Source organism: Anser anser (assembly GCF_964211835.1).
Source record: "Anser anser genome assembly, chromosome: 4".
In the NCBI taxonomy this organism is placed as follows: domain Eukaryota; kingdom Metazoa; phylum Chordata; class Aves; order Anseriformes; family Anatidae; genus Anser; species Anser anser.
In genome coordinates, this window is record NC_139724.1 from 18,886,433 (window position 1) to 18,904,201 (window position 17,769).

Sequence of the window (17,769 nt, forward strand, 5' to 3'; positions counted from 1 at the left end):
AAAAAAAAGCAATTTAAAACTATTAATTATTTTTCTTAAAGCATTTTAGCAGCATCATCGTTCTGTGTTTTACTTGAAATATTATTTGGATCCCCTTCATGTGAAATGCTTTATTTAAAGCTTTTTCAGACTGTTAAATTAATAGATTAGTTTTAGTAGTGAACCAGTTGGAGTTAATCAATTGAGTACAACTGTACAGAGGCTCTGTAAGCTAGGCTGGATTTGAAGGGTTTAATTTTAATCATAGTCTGAGAGCTACAGCTGCTTCATGTTTGTTTAGTAATAGAGTTGATGAGCAGCTAATTTGAAAGGAAAGTGCAGACACAGGTGTGAAATTCCTCATGAGTATAAGAGAACTGGCTCTGGAGGCACCAAGTTGGTGCTGAACATATTGCACTATGGTAAGCCAATGAGGTTTTTTTTTTTTTTTTTTTTTTTTTTTTTTAATATTTCTAAAAGAGTACACTTGACTTAAATCCCTTGACCCAAACTTTCTGCACCTTTTTATCATACCACTAATGTGATCACTCAATATGTCAGAGACTGGGATTTGCTCCCCTGCTCTGTCTGGCGTAGGGCTTGCATCTCCTCATTCCAGGACTTGAGGCCTAGCGGCAGCACTGCTCTGAGTGCGCCTGTCCTTCTGGGGGCAGGAGGGATGTAACTTCTGAAGAAAGGCAGAACTGAAACCCCCTTCTCCGGCACTTCCTGCTTGCTGTGGTCTTTGGTGTGAAGTTGGTGAGGGCTGTGATTTGTGATCTTTTTCATGTTTGCTGTGATTGCACTACTGCTGCTCTCACAGCTGCTGAGAATCATGGCATTGCCTTTAACAGCAATCTAGATAACTTTATGTGAGCAGTCTGGCTATTAAATTGTGTGAGCTGAGGAGATAACACCTGATTTGCTCTGTTCCCTCTGCTACTAGGTTGGTAAACTGGAAAAGGTAGCTGTGGCAGCTGAAGGGGCTGCCCGTCACAGATACTGCTGACAGGGTTGGCCACTCAGCTGGGCTTTGGATGCTGTCTGTGGGCAGGGATTCCCTGAGAAGGCAGGACATGTGAGATGCAGATGTCATGCAGTTGCTATTGCAGTGTGGACTTCTTTTGTGCAGCTAGCCTCAAAGCACCAATTTATGGCTGGCTAACACAGAAGAAAGAGCTGGAGAGTTTCAAGAAAACTTCAGAAGTTTCAAATAGCTGTAGCAGGCTTTGACTAGGGCACATATATATAAACACCAGAGCTAGCTTTCTTCTGAAGTCTACAGACAAACTCATATAGGTAAAGTATTCTTCAAATTCACACAGAAAGCAGGAAAATATTATCTAAGGCTGAGTCATTTTAATGATCTCTGTATCTTCTTAATAAGATCACAAGCAGAAATACTGTGCGAAGAGGTGGCACCAGTGTTGAAGGTTCAAAGCAATCACCAGACTGCAGATAATAAATCAGTTACCCAGCTTCTTTGAATTAATGAAAAAATGGAGTCTTAAAACTAGTTTACTAGTAATGAAAAATGTTACTAACGTTTCTATTAGGTAATTAGATGTTACTATCCATCTTTTTACATACGGATGCAAAAATGAAGGTATTACAGCAGTGACTATTTTGAGACTATGGAAGTCAGTGACAAGGTGAGGAACTGATGCAAGCAATATTGATTTTAGCATTCTGTTGAAATAATCAGATGCACTGTATCTCCCATTGCAAACTCATGCAGATCCTTTTGGAGTTCACCAGGCATTAATATTAACTCTGTTTGAGATGAAGATGAATGAGGAGAGAGGCTTCCTTTTCCAATTTTAGGAACCTGAATTGCTGATATTTCTAATTAATTCAGTTAAAAAAAAAACGAAACCTTCCTTCTGTGATTTGATACCACATGCTTAGGTAGTTTTCCAGGTGTGATTTAACAAGGTGAATCATGGATTCCACAGGGTCTTTGTATTGTCCAACACAGACAAAAAAAGGCAAAAAGTAATCCTTTTTGTCCTGCTCTCTTGATATTTATGGTTGCTATGGTTGTTGTGCTGGCATAGAAATGATTTCATGTTAAGAATTTTCTTCATTTTACAAAGATGGAAAAACTGATTTGGCTGATGTTTTAGTTTCACAATGCCTGCCTTTTGTAGAGAAAACCACCGTGTTGTGAAAGGCATTGGATGCAGTAGTAAGAAAAACATCTTGTGCCTGGGAGGCATTGTGAGCCACCAGAATCAATCCTAGAACCTTATCAACTACAAGTAAACAATAAAATGAAACCCATTTATCTGAATGGGCACTACAAGTGTGTGATATGAGGACTGCACGCTTAACCCTGTCAAAACCAGCACAGCAGCAGGAGAGTTTGTTTTTCCCTTCCATATTGTCTTTTATTTTTCTGTAGGATGCTAGGCTTGGAGGGGTGGGGGCATGTGTCCCTGTGCACGTACATCCATGTAGTTGAACTTACAAAACATCTTCTACTTCAAACAGGAAAATTATTTTTAACAGCTTTATTTTTAAAGTTTTACAGAGCTAATGCATGAACATTAAAAATCATTGTTTTCAAATGATTTCTGACTGCTAGTGTAAAACTCAAAAGCAGTCATTGATGTTGTTGTAAACTTGTCAGTCTGACTTGCTTTACAGTGAGAAGGAAAGAGTAGATGGAGCCTGTGTATTTTTGAAAGAACATCTGAAAACCAGTTATGGTTTCAAATGTGATGCTAAACTGAGAAGCAGTCATCCGTTTGATCAATTCTGCTCACTCTAGCAGATACATACATATTAAAATAAGATATCAAATCTACCTTGTCTGTGTTCATCCCAGGTTTGTCTGTATCAGACTTTCTGCCTTGACTACAGCTTCCAACAGGCTGACCAGCTGAGGATTTAACTGCTTTGGCACCTTACTCTGCTCAGTAAGTTTCAAGTCAATTTTAAACTATCTGTAATTAGTTTCAAGTTAGTTTGGGTGTGACTTACAGTGATTGTGCTTTTACAAAGCCTCAGACACAGACTTAGCAGCACAGGTGCTTTGCACTATGCTGTTGGTGCAGTAGTTGCTTGGCTAGAGATTCTGTAGGGTCTTGGAATTTTTGTTAGCTATGACTGCTCCTACAGCTGGAATTCCTGGAGAGCTCGGGAGCTTGAATATGGAGAACACTTGTAAATTGCTAAATGTATTGGGAAAACTTAACCCAACTAAGGGGAAATACTTAGAAGTTAAGCTGGATAGATAAGTATCTGGGAGATGGTTTAGAAATTATGGAAGAAGATAGACTTGTGCATGTAAAGATAAGGAATACTCATTGGTTTGGCACCCCAGAACCAACTGCATATTTTCTAGATAAAAATAGTGATATTGAGGTGAGAGGGATAATGGAAAGCGAGCATGTAGATTGAAATGACTTTAAACAGATTAGAAATTCAAGTTATTAGTACACTCAAGTGTATTAATTCAAATTATTAGTACACTTGAGAAGGATTTCTGAGATAATCTCCATCTCAGAATTCTCAGAACTGTTGTGGTTCCACTTGGAAATATTTAAAACAAAGCAAAAGGGTCTTCCAGAGACCAGCAGAGTTACAAATAAAGAAGTATTTGAGAAGCAGGCAAAAGTCCTCATGAAAACTGCAGGTCAGTAAAAGTGACCACAATTGCCTTCAAGCCTATAGACAGAAATGCAGCTTGAAGACATGGAGTAAAATGGAATTAAAATGCTACAGTGGTTTTTGAAAGATAAATTACATAAAATTAACATTACTGCTTTCTTTGATCTGGTGCCAGTTTTGCTAAACAAAGATGATCTATCAGATCTTATCTATTGGAATTTCATTATAGCATTTGACGTAGTATCACCTAATAAATAATGGCTTAAGTTGGAGGAAAAAGGGGGTGGAAATCGTGAATTTGAAAAGAGTTGCTAATGTTTAAAATATAAAATGCCCAGTCTACCTGTCAAGATAAATCCAGTAAAGAGAGAGAAGGATGAATATTACTGTGTGGTCCCTGAAGAGGCCTTACCTGAAGTACTGCGTGGTCACCCATATTAAAGAGAAAATGAAAACTGAACAAGTACAAAGAATTGATTGCTATTAGAATAATGAAAAAGATGGAAGATGTCACGTCTCTTCATTTTTTTTTTCTTATACTTGTTTAGCTTAGCAAGGTGAAGGCTGAAAGGGAATATTAGTTTTTCTATGAATATTTTAGGAGGTAAGCAGAAGAGAAGAATTCTGTAAGGTAAGGTTATTTTTAGGATAGCTTGTGGTAATAAGTAGTGGGCAGAAATAAATGCAAGTGGAAATTAGAACAGTTAGCTGCTTTTAGGATGGAGCTTGACAAGTTCCTAGAACGCATTGCTGCGTTGGTCACCCAAGTGTGGTGGTTTTGCCCTGCTAGGCAGCCAAACTGCCACAACCGTGCTCTCACTCCCCCTCCTCAGAAGAAGAGGGGGAGAAGACAGTATGCTGGAATGAAAAAAGGCTCACGGGTTGAGGTAAGGATGATTTCATTAAAGGGAAAAGAAAGAGGGGGAAATAAAAATGAGCAAAGTCCGTGTGGAAGCAAAAAGGGAAGAAAAACAATTATTCTCTACTTCCCATCAATGAGCCATGTTCAGCCACATCCCAAGAAGCAGGGCCTCAATACACACAGTGGTTGTTTGGGAGGACAGACGTTTTCATAACGAGAGCCCCCTTCTCCTTCCCTTTCCCCACCTTTTATTGCTGAGTGTGACACCACATGGTATGGAATATCCCTTTTGTTGGTTAGGGTCAGCTGCCCTGGTGATGTCCCCTCCCCACATGTTGCCCACCCCAACCTGCTGGCTCTAGGGGGCTTTGGGGAGTCCTGATGCTGTGCCAGCACTGCTCAGCAATAGCCAAAACACTGGTGTGACACCAGTGCTGTTCTAGCCTGATTTGCAGAGCATAGCACAGTATGGGCTGCTGTGGGGAAAGTTAACTCCAGCTCAGGCAGACCTGGTACACCATAACAGTAAGGAAATGGATTTAATGACTCAGAGTAAAGCCCTGTCCCATTTGTGTTCACATATGATTCTGATGGAAATTTTGACACAGAAATACCTCACTTTGTTCTCTAAAACATTTCAAGCAGACAGGTAGGCTTTGGGGCACTACTTGCCTTTTTTATTCTTTTCAGAATTTAATCAACTCTATCATTTTGATTTTGGCTATATGGTATAACATTTGACTTATTTAAAAGGTGGAAAACAGGTATGGCAAAAACTTTCATTGTCTCAGCTGTAGTAGCTGTTATTTAAAAAGGCATATCTTACTGCGTAATGCATTTTGGATAGACAATGAGAAGATTTTCTGGTTTTGCTTCTTGGTTATAACCAAGTCATAAACACTTGGGATGAAGATTTGGTACAAATAAAACACACTCTAAATTTTTTGATGCAAACGAAAAAAAGTAGTATAAATCCATAGATCATCTGTATTCGATTACTAAAAGTTTTGGATGAAATTTCAGATGCTCACTGAATATTTTGTCCCCTGAAAGTAAGTAGTAAATGTTACAAAGATGGTTGATGATGCAATTGCATGTAACGTGTAATCGTATGCAAAACTGCATGGGAAAAAATATTTGTCAAATGATGTAATCTGAAGTAAATGATGAGTATGTTTCAATTAGAAGCATCTAATAAATGGAAGAATGTGGTGTGGCCAAGGAGTGTACAGGACTTGCCATTTTGAGGTGTTGATCTCTACTGCTCAATAGGAAAACAAAGATCTGCAATGGTGAAGTATCCCAAAACAGCCAGTCTGTAAAAGTACTTAAGGACCTGTGGTGGGGTGGCCTGGGCGAGCTGCCAGACCGCCCCCCAGCCGTACTTTCACTCCCCCTTCTCTATAGTTTCATTGATGGGTTCAGCTTTGGTTAGGAGCAGGGCTGTTTGGGAGCTGGCTGGAAGTGTCTCTGTCCAGTTCCAGGAATAATAAATAGCCTGAAAACAAAATAAAGACAACTGAAGTATATAAGCATCCTTTCAACAGTTCTGAGTTTTGTTGGTGCTACCAATGTGAAAACGAAGAATTAAAATAATTAAGCTGTTAATATGGTCTGCTGTCTTACATGTTGCCATCCATTCCTAATTTGTTTTGTTTGCTTGCTTGTACATAAGGAGGTGATGAGCTATTTTATGTGAAGCTGGCAGAAACTGGTTCACAATTTGTAGTCTCTTCAGGTCTGAGATCATCTCTCTATGTGGTGCTGTAAGACTGTGTGGCACTTAAATGTGTACCAATAATATTAAAATGAAGGACTTGAATCCTCTTCATTGCAATGCTGTTAGTTTGCAAATGAATTTCCATACCCCTTCTGGTAAATTGCCTTTGAGATGGGGGGAAAAGCTGAGATGACTCCAGGCATTCACACAAGCACAGTATGGAACACATATTTTCCCAAGCATATTGCAGATTGAAAGAAGTTCTATTTTCCTCCTCAAAATTCGTAGTTTGAAGAGAGTTGGTATTAGAAGTCATCTAAAACTAATACAGGCAAACAGTGAGGATTTCACACCTTCATTTGGATAAACACTTTTTAGTAAGTCAGTTATCATGCTTATGAATCCGAACAGTTTGAAACACATGGCTTTGGTCTCTTATCTATTTTAAGCAAGCTCTTGTTTAAAAATTGCTCTGCATGCAGCAGCATAAAGTACACAAATTCTGAGTTAAAGGGAATAGCTAGTATTCTCAGGAGGATTACCCCCAAAAGCTCTAAGCTTTCGGCTATCTTATGGCACATCTGTTTTTTCAGTCACACGAATAAACTGAAATGTTTGGGTAACAGTTTATTTTTCAGAATGATTTGTGAACCTGAACTACAGAGTTCAAGTATCATTTTTATCTTTCACATTTTTCCTGTGCTTAGGTACCAAGCGAACAAAAATCACTGGTTACTTCCGTCTTTGACCTTCAGGTGAAAGAACTGAAGACGTACATAGACATGTGTAAGGCTTTTAACAGATGTTTTAAAGCATTATTTTGGAGGTTTTTTTTTTTTTTAAACGTAGCAAATCTGTTTTCTCCAAGCTGAATAGTTAAGACAGAGGCATTTCCTTTGCTCTTTTATCAAGGTAGGTGGAAGTGATTAGAGCAAATTCTGTCATCAGTACCTAGTATTATACTTTTATCTTCAGCCCCTAATAGGATGATTGTGTCAGCGCACACTCTAGGTCAGCCCTTGATCTCTTCAGGCAGCCCTAGGCCACCCATGTGCTCAGGGAGATGAGGTGAGGCAGAAAGGTTTTGTCAGGCTGAGGCAGCATTTCTAATTCTGACATGTTTGGTATTTTTCCGAAATTTCCAGCCTTAGGAGTCATTACAATCTGAGCTTTAATTTCGAGTGAAACTTCTAGTCCAGGAAGGAAAATTAATATTAGCTTTTTTTTCCCTACTTTTCTGGGAACTGATCCCAATTTAATTCTATATTTTGAAACTACTGCAGACCATATCAGAGGACCACAGTCCTCCCTGATAGATGGGACACAGCTTTTCAGAGGTGAGGAATTTGCCATGTCTTCTGACTAAAAACGTAGATCGCTAGAGACGAAAGGACTTCTGTAGAAGTAAAGGCTGCTGAAGGAGAATATTTTGATAGTGGTACATTTTTTTTGTTTGTTTGTTTGTTTTTTGATGGATTCAGTGCATCTGGGAACAGATGATGCATTATATTAACGATGATAGATCACAATTGGAGTGAAAATGCCCAAAAAGTGGACTTCAGATATCACTGGCCAGCAGAGATGTCTCATAACTACTCAAAAATATACTAATCAGTTTTGCCACTCCTAGGAAAGTGATTGGCACTGTACTGCCCCTTTTGTAGTATCAGAAGAAAAGGAGCTTGTGTGGAAGCTGGGGTCTTTAAAATTAGAAAATTTTCTACCTTTGTTTAAAAAAAAAAAATCAAAGCGCTTTTGATCAAAGCGGTGTATTTAATTTAGCCTGAAACAATTCTTTCAGATTTTCATGTGATTAAGTTTTTGCAATTTTAAAAATTCCATTCTAATTCAGGAACGGTGATAACTCTGACATCCTCAGGCTTGAGAGGATGGGAAAGCCATTTCATACGATATCTCTAGTAACTGAATAGTTCTTTCACATTTAAGAAGTGAGCTTACAGTGTCGTAGGCAAAAACTTGAAGCTCTTGGGAAAGCAGAATGGCTCCTCTTGTGTTAAGAGGTATCTTGTGGAACTTAACAGGAAAAAAGTGGTGGGATTTGTGCTCCTGATTTCAGTAGGAGGACAGAAGGCTGAAACAGAGCCTATAATGTCAAAACAGAAGTTCCCTCAGTTTTGGAGTTAAGGAGATAAATTAATGCAAGTTTGGATGTAATAGCTGAGAGTAGTTCATGATAAATAGAATGCTAGGCATCCTATAGGGAAACACGTAGGGACAAGAGCAATTAAAGACAGGGATAACTGTTATGAATAGATTGACAAAGAGATCAATCAAGAGTTGTGAAGAAATGTAGCGAGAAATGAGGAGACTGGAAAATGAAGCTATGGTAGCTGAGAAATATAAAAATGGGGTATGACTTGTGAGGATTTGGTGCTTTGGTCCCATGCAAGATGAGCTAGAAATACACCTTCCTTACAGTTTTACATACAGTCACATAACGTTTCATGAGCAGGAGTCCTGGACTAGACAAGGAGCATAGTTTGCATTTTTTTAACCTCAGTGGGTGCTTAAATCTTAAAAATAAATCGAGGAAAAATTAATTATTTTGGAATGTTGCTGAAAGCAATCAAAGAAAGGAAAAGAAAGCCTTAGAAAAAATGGAAAAGGAGCTTGTGCAAAAGGTTGTCTTTGGAATTGCATTTACAGTACAAATTCAGCAGCTGACTACTGCTACTTTGCTTTTCTGTTAACCTATGTGTAATTTCTGTCAGAAAATTAAATGGGGGAGAATGGGTGTTTCGAAATAAATCATTTTCAAAGATTGAATGTTTGTACTCATCAGAAGTTAAGCAAATAGAGCATACATTTCCAAGTCAATTTTGGGGACTTGCATTCAGGTAGACATTAGTTACAGGTTGTTGTTATTAATAGTCAAAAGCCAACACTGTAGAAAATGCTTTAGCAAAAAGGACAAAAAAGTTTTCTGAGGTACTTACTATGTACTTAGACAATATAGAGTGAAAGGATGCATTGCTCTGAGTAGCATTGTAAATGAAGCTGTGGGTATTGCTTTAGAATTTGAAGATTTACTTCAGATTTTTTCATCTTTTTTAATGTTGGTTCCTTTCATTTGTCTGCTAGTTCAGTCTTAGCTTCCTTGTATTCTAGAGTGTCATAAGGTGCAGAAAAGAGGGTAGATGTTTATGTGAGTATGTGAAAGATGAATACAAAGGAAGAGGTTTTATTTATTTTTTGTTGTTGTTGTTCATAACTTTCATCTAGTTGCAGCCAACTTTGTCAAATACACATAAATTTGCTACACTTCAGTATTCCTGGACCAATTTCAGCAAATCTGTTACAGGAGGTGATTTAAACAAATGGAGACGAGCAAGACACAGTAAACATGATAAAGATTCAGCTCTTCTTCTGAGTTCCTGATTTACAACCAGTGCCAGCAGATACTTGTGTGATACAGTGAGGAAGGTTCAGTCTTTAATAAAAGTGATCCAGGCCTCTGGAAGGAATGAGATTTCGTTTAAAGACTAAATATTTCAGTTCAGAGCTAATTCTTGCAATGAATCTGAGAAATTGTCTCTTGTTGATTTTCTGTTTGATAAGGGTTTCTCTTTTGGCAATGAATTATCCTCAGAACAACCTTCGTTTAGTGCTGTGGCTATGCTTGGGAGTACAGTTAGAGCTTATAAAATAAACAAATGTGGAATTTCTAAATCTTTGGTTACTTAAACACTGGCACTTTATTTTCTGCCAGGGATTTGGACAGTCCCATAGCATATGTAGCAGAGCAGCCCTGTCAGAGTTAAACATTGCCAACGCTTGCTTATGCTGGCGATTCCAGCTGTGTGCTTCCAAATGGAGCATGCTGTGGGCCAAATACTGCTCGCTATGCTTGATAATCAGCTCTGGGCCAACAGACAGGAATCGATAAAAAGGCTTTTCAGAGCTAAACGCATGAATTGCTGCATCTTGATCACCAAGCTACAGTTCTGCGACCGAGGCCTGTATCGACTCGTCTTTGAATGTGGCTGATGTGAATCAGGCACAGAAGGGCCTGCAAAATACACTCTCACCGCTCGTTCAGTAACAAGTATTCTAAACTGTTTGAATAATACAAACAGGATTTTGTCCATTGTTTACTTTTGTAGAACAATTTCAGTTAATTGATGTGAAAATCTCCCAGGGGCCCATAATTAAGCCATTTGAGGAAGCTGCACAGGTGATGAAATAGGCCACAGGAGGGCTGTGGACTCTGTACTTGTACAGCTGAGTGTCTCTGAAAACAAAGAGGGCACACAGATGAGCTGTTAGGATTGTACCTTGTAGTTTGTGTAAGGCAACCTCATTTCTTCACTAAGGCATCATCCGTATAGCCTGGACCTTGGGATATGACCGTGGTAATAATGGAGTGTTACTGTAGAGCTTTTTCATCCACTTTGTTTGCACACCAGTTTGCCTAGTGGTAATTTGATCATTTGCTCACAATCTGTTTCTCTTTCAGAGAAGGAACAGTACCTGTGTAAAGGGCAGTTTTGTGGTTAAAGGCCAGCTCACAGCTAGCTGTCTGTGCCTGTGAAGGCCTTCTCCCCTTTATCCCAACTGCTCCACATCTCCTTTTAGTATCTGGAAGAAATTCTGATGCTCGAGGGTTTTGCAAAGGAGACTGAACTTCATCCCCTGCGATCAGAGAAAGGCTATTCAGCCTATCCAAGTCTTTCAAAAGATCTCTTAAAAGCAGCACTTGAGAAACCGAGCTAAAGTAGCAATTGCTGCCGAATCATTTTCACAGCTGCCTACTGCTACACCCTGCTATTTTTTTCTTAGGCGTAATTTGCTGCTTGACTCAGGAAGAAAACAAAAGGCAAGTTGTGATGTTCAGCTTGAGACTCTGCTTTTAGATGTGCAGCGCAGCAGTATGTGCCTGTCAGTCCATGCATACATCCACATCCAGGAAATGTATGCGGGGGATGGTTTGATACAAACTCTTTACCAGTTGAAGATTGCACATGAGAAGCACCAAGGGGGAAACAGTTTTACTTACTGTATCCAGAGCAAAAGGGTCCCTTTCTGTGACTAACTCCTTTCCAACCTGTGCTTGACTTGGAGAAGAAAAAATCTCTGCTAAAGATATAGCTAAATGGAAAAGGGCAAAGAGCAGGATGAGATCTACTGCTTGAAGTATACCGGGAGATAATGGAGAGAGGAGATGAAGCCATCTGTAGCATTTATTGCACTCAGAACATGTCCAAGTACTTCTGCTGGAAATTAGAAATATTAAGAATACTACAGCACCAAAATCCTGACTGTCTTCACCTAAACAACTTCTTTTTTGTGTGTGAAAAATTGTTTCAAACAAATTCTCAGTTTAAAAAAAAAAAAGATTGGAACGGAGGTCTATCCTTATAATTCCCAAACAACTTGGAATTGTTTTCTGGGAGGCTGTTGTTGAAAGAGGACTGAAGATGTCTAGGGCACACATTGTAAAAAGGAAGATGGAAGAAGGTCTGCCTAATAGGAAAGGAGGGAATACCATGTGTATCATGTGTGCATACAGTTACACTTGATTGAAAAATATTTCTGTAATTATTTAAACACTTATTCCTATAGCAGTGTAACTTTTAATATTTGTACTTATAGCATAGTGTGTATCAACATTCAGATGTGTAGAAACTAGAGAGGTGGCTTATGTTTTATGTACTCCTGAGGCACTGTTGCATTCCTGAGTGCCCTCTTACAGGGATAAAGGAGGATTCTTAGCCAAACATGTTCTGTTTTAGCAGAAGGATGTGTCTGAAATAGGACATGCTATGGCAGTGAAGGTGTTTTCCATAATTTGTACAGGTCCTTAAAAATTCAGCCCTGCTAGTGCTGGTTAAAGCAACCTTACTTTTTTTTTTTTCTTTCATTTGGGTTAGGAATGTTTTTAAATTTTTTTTAAATTCTTACAAATTTTAGGAATGCCATATACAAAATGGACAAAACACTCTGTTCTTGATGCATCCTTTTATGACCTGTATGCATACTTATACTTTTTTTTTGTCCAGTTCCACTTCACCATTGAAATTTGATTTTCTGAGTCTACATCAATACATGAGACTTGAAAACTGAAATCACTGGGAGAGAAGGTCACCTGTTTATTTACGGGTCCAGTGTGAGGTAGAGCTTCTTAAATGTCACAGTGACCTTGTAACTTTGACCATAATGTAAAGCTTCATCTTTCTTAATACTGAAAAGCTGTTCAGTTTTAAAGAGGCCATCTGCTTAGTTGTGCAGTAGAGAAACTGACTTCCATAATCGTTTTGGAGATGCTTCTTTTTCCGTAAAGTGAAGATAAACACCGGAATCCATTTTAGTTTGCTCTGTATGGGGCCCATGTCTGAATAATGGTAATCTACTCTGTGAGCAATATATGTTATAAATAGAGAAATTTTCTGGTAAAACTGCAGTGATATAATAGATAAAAATGTTACATAGGATCCATTTTCAATGGAGAGGGTAATAGGATATTGCAGAAGGGAAAAAAAATCCATGAACTACTTCCATTTCCCTGTAGTATTTGTAGTTTTCAAAGCAATTTTCACCCTTGGCTTCTTCTTGACTGATTTGTGCTGTGTCCTGTATTTTGTTATTCTTCTCACTTGTTTATTCCCACTACTTTATGGGTGTGTAAGGATTGACAATACATGAGAGGGTGACAGAGGAGCAATGCAGCAGTGTGTCGGGAAAAAAAATCAGATAAGAATTATGAGAGAGCTCAGCTTTTTATTGATATTTTCCTGTTCTGAGGCTTTAGTCCATCTGAAAAGGGACAGAGGCAGTATGCCTGTTAGAGTCAGAAATTCAATGTTCATATTTATTTTTGTTTTATAGTCAGTTTTCATGTGTAGTGAATATGCCAGCAATCGCACAGCTTCACAAGCCCCTCTGATCTTTGGAAGTGGCAGGGTAATGCCACTAGGAATCAAAGCAATCTGTCTTTAAACTGCAGAGTTTAGTTTTATATGTCAGGGACATTTAAACACTTCTCTGTACTGTTTTTTTCTCTCCCAAAACAATGCAAACATCCAGATTTCTCATCTCTGACACTTTAAACAAGTCCAAAGCTGTTATCTGTCAACTGTTGTTAACAAGACCAATTGTTCCCATAGTTATAATCTCTCCTTGTTTTCATTTTTTTCCTTCTGTGCTGCCTCCTTCCCTTTTACTGTACTTTTCCCTATCCCCTGCTTTTCTCTTCTGTTTGTCTCCAACCACAGATAGGTCTGGGAGTATACATAGAATGGAGTATTTTTCCTTTCTGTGGAAAAAATTCTGCTGAAGATTAAGGTTTGCATTTGGATGGGAGCTAATAGAAATGGGCTCAGTGTTATTTTTGCTAACAAGTTCAGCAGCAGAGCTGCAGAGATTATCCTCCACCCTGTGCCTGGCCAGATGGGCTGTAGCTTTCTCTAGAGCAAGGCTATTTTGTTGGGCATTGGGGGCAGATTTATTTTTGGAATCATCCCCGTGGAAAAAAAATTGCAAAAGCTAAAGTGGATTCTAAGACTGAAGAGAAAGTGAAGAAAGTTTCAGATTTAGGTTAAACTTCCATTCTGTGTATTGATGTGCATGCGTATAGATATGGGGTTCTTGTCTATGTACTTTTGATAACTGTGGTTAATCTTTTTTTCCACAGCAGGTTTTTTAACGTAGTTACCAGCAGCTATGACTGCCTGCTTGCTCTCTTCCCTGACAAGTATTAGAGCAACATAAAACAGAAAGCAGTAGCTGCTTTTGCCATTAGATCTGTATTGTAGGCAGCTCATCCAGTAATGCTAGGAAATGATTTAAGAAGGATGTTCAGGAGCTGAGTATCTAATTTCACTCTGAGTGCTCCCATATCATCACTATACCAGTGCGAATCCATAAGCAGAGGCAGAGATGACAAACAGATGTTTGGTGAGGAAAATAACAGCTCAACCAGATGAAATAAAACCACAGGAGCGTAAGTAGCACAGTGGCACTGTGAAGATGCTGCACCATCTTTTCACCTTTGCACTGGATCTGTCTGATTTTGGTTCCAGCATGTTTTCCTCAGCATGGTTGGACATTTGGCTCAGTACTAGGTGGCAAGGGTATCAAAGGCCCTGGCTGGCTGCTCCTGCTGCATCATAGCGATCTTTTGTAGCTTGCAAGCATCTGTTGTCTGCGCTACACCTGATGGCAGGTGCTCCTGCTTCTGCCTCCTCCTTCTCCCAGGAATAAATATTGCTCCTGGTGGTATAATGTGCATGGAGAGACAGAAGAGCTATTCTCACACAGGGATAAGTTGGCTCCTTCACCATTTCTTCACTGTCTTGCAGTCTCATTGCTGTTCCTGTAAGTTATATCTCCTGGAGCTCAAAATCTCTAACCCCCTTGCCATCGATATGTTCTGTAAGAGACAGCAATTGAGATGGAGAATAGGTGCCTGCCTTCTCAGTTATGAAGAAAACAACTTTACAGTATGAATTGAACTGGCAAGTATTTACATACAGGATGCAGAAAACAAGACATCTTCATAAAGTTGCAGGAGCGACATTAGTTTTTCTGGGTTAGGTGCCATGATGTCTGCAGTCTAATCTGATCTCCGAGATGAGCACCGGTTGTTGTTGTTTTTACCAAATTACAGTGGTCTTTTCCATAGGAAATACACAATAATACACGATGGTTTTTGCTGTTGTTCTGAGGTGATGGGTGCACACAAATCTGTACTTCTGGCCTCTTGGTCTCTACCCGATGAAAGATTCTATATAGAATATAGTATAACTAATGATAGATTTATTATGTAGCTTTCTACAGCAATATTTTTTTACATGCCCAAACAAAAGAAATGGCAGAATGATGTAGAAACACTCAGTTCCCTTCACCTACAAGCTTTGTCCTCCATAGGATGCTGGGAGGAGCTTTGATGTCCTGGGAAAGATTATCATGCAAACAGCAGAACGAGAATGGTATTAACCTCCTGTGGAGATGTCATTCTGTAGGTACTAATGAACTGCTTTCATATTATAATGCAAGTAACATACAGAAGTTTTCTGCTTTTGTAATAGCTATTTTAAGGTTTTCAACCTTTTTCATCATATAAGACCTAATACAAACAATCTCATGTGTGTGTTATAAAATAAGCCTCTCTCTACAGAAGCTACTTCTTACTACATGCACAATATGTAATCTGCTTTCTGTATTTTGTGAAATTTTGAAACACTAGAGGCAGGAGCAGAGCAGAGGATCTAGTGCCCATAGTGGAAACAACAGATGAAAGCACTTGCTTTTTGAGCAAGAGGCAATTGGAGATTCCGTGTACGTTCATTTTGGATTTGGCCTGACAAGCCATGCCGTAGCTGTGGATTGATGTCTTAGTGAAAGACTGCTTGCTAATTCACTGACCCATGTCCCGTTCATCAGGCATGATGCTTAAATGATTGTCTAGATGAGGATTGTTAATGAGCCCCTGGGAGCTTGGCATTATTAACAAAAGAAGAGTAAGGACTGCTGATTGTCGACACAGTTTTAGTTGTAACATCTAATTAATATTTAAAAAATGCTATGGTCTTGGATTTGCCTCATGCCAAAAAATGATTAGCCTGGGAAAGTACAGCTTGTCTGGTATCAAACACAGAAAAGGAGGAAGACCGGACTGATGCTGTCTGAATCTTCTGATAGTTTACATACAATTTGATTGTTACAAGGTTTCTCTTGTGAACAAAAATGCTATGCTAAAATACAATTAAATGTAAGTGCAATAAAAACTAAAGATGTTTGGGAAAAGCATGCCAAATGGCTGTTGATATACATAATGCTCCCTGACAAAATGAGCATGGGGAGTTACTGATACAAGACCAGAGACATGGTTCAAGGGTCAGAGTACCAGCTTAGGACACAGGGTATCCCCCATACCTAATTTCTTCATTTCTTCTTTTAAATTCTACCATCTTTCATCTTGGTTGTCATTTTCTCTAGGAGGATCTGCTTCTTTCCATTCCTGTCTTGTGCTATTCCTACTAATCATACAGGGAGTTTTGACAGAAATGTTGGAACCACCTTATGTAGGTTTTGCTGTATGTGCAGTGATTCTGTGGCACGTGCAGAGTGAGAACAATGGCAGATAATTGTGACGGATTCTTAGCCCTTTACTCAGTCTTCTACTATGTGTGTGTTTTACAAACATTGGTAAGGAGAAATTGTGAGAGAAACTTTGTCTTCCCTCAACACTGCAAGACAACGAGTAGCAGAGAATTAATGAAACCTGGCTAAGGCTGCATTAGTTACCACTGACTCATCTGGAAAGAATAGCCTCGTGCTCACAAGGCTAGGAATTTGGCTTTGTTTGGTTCATTCTTACCAGTACTACTACTGTTATGATCTGTTGTGTTTTGGGGAGTGTTATCTCAAACTACACGAGTGATACACTAAGTAAAGCAATAAACCCTGTAAATTCCTTTTTCCTAAATTAGTTTACGAGAGTTGCTATAATGCTCTGTGAAGCTTGTAGTAATGCAGTATACTTGTAGACAATTTTGGGGTGCATAAGCTTTGGTGGATCTTTTGTTGCTTTTATGAGGAACATGTTCAAATGGTACATTAGTACATAATCTAGAGAAAAAAATCTTAAAAGATTTTGTACTTGGCAAAAGATGTTTATCATCTTGAACTCAGTCATTAGAAGTGATCATTGCCACTGCTGGTGAAGGAATAAAGCGTTGGTGTTTGTGATCATTGCTTTTCTTTATCCTCTGGTGGCTTGCAGTGTGTCTGTAGAAGTGCTTCTTTCTCCAAAATGAGAGATTAAGGTTTTAAACTAACCTGTGAGAGAAGCTGAAAAACATACTTTTTCCATGATTTTAATGTTGTGAATGCTTCTAACCGCAACTTTTGTGGACACTTCTCAGTTTACATCTGGACCTGCACAGCTGTATAAATGAGTCTAACTTGATTTAATTGAGGTATGTAGGCTAACGGGGCTTTCCACCAGCACTGTATGTAAGTCTGTACAGTATGTCATTGTCACAGGTGTGCTGAAATGACAAGAACCTGATGGAGTCATATCAATCAAATCTGACATTAATATTTTCTATTTTTAGAAGTACATAAGCACATGATTTTGGAAACCAGCACATTCATTCCTGTGTGAACCTAACCAGTACAGCCTTAGGAATACTGTTGTGATTTAATGCCAGTATATGTGACCCCGTGCTAAGCCAGAGGGACATGCTTACACCCAACGCCCACTGGTAGTTGCTGTGCTCTGTAATTCAACTCTGTAATTCAGTAACTTTTAAAAACCAGCTAAATAGTTACCACATGGTGGAAAATTAGCAATAGGGGACTCAAATTTTTGTGTGGTATTAAATCTGCACATGGAAAAAGTTAAATATCATCCTCAATGCTATCCATGTGTTTAGTCACATTGAATGAAATGCTTATAAAGCATGACATTATTTAATTTTTATAAGGTTTGCCACATCCAGTAAAATTTATTGCAGTTGCTTTGAAAAGCTTTGTGCAGGTGCCTTTTGAGCTGAGCTCACTCAAGTCAGGACATCACACACACTATGTGCAGTCAGTCACTGGATACATAGTATGGTGTATAAGTAAT

The 17,769-nt window shown here is 38.8% G+C and overlaps 1 long non-coding RNA gene across 6 annotated transcripts; it reads left to right on the forward strand.

Moving 5' to 3' along the window:
* The first annotated feature begins 315 nt into the window (after positions 1-315).
* Positions 316-16,619, forward strand: LOC310898435. Of its 6 annotated transcripts, none has more exons than XR_014583298.1 (5): positions 932-1,278; positions 1,536-1,631; positions 2,810-2,900; positions 6,884-6,962; positions 10,654-16,619. It is a non-coding gene; the product is annotated as an uncharacterized lncRNA (long non-coding RNA). The 6 variants fall into 6 exon arrangements; XR_014583299.1 differs by having other exon boundaries at positions 1,586-1,631; XR_014583296.1 differs by lacking the exons at positions 932-1,278; positions 1,536-1,631 and adding an exon at positions 316-401.
* Positions 16,620-17,769: the final 1,150 nt, after the last annotated feature.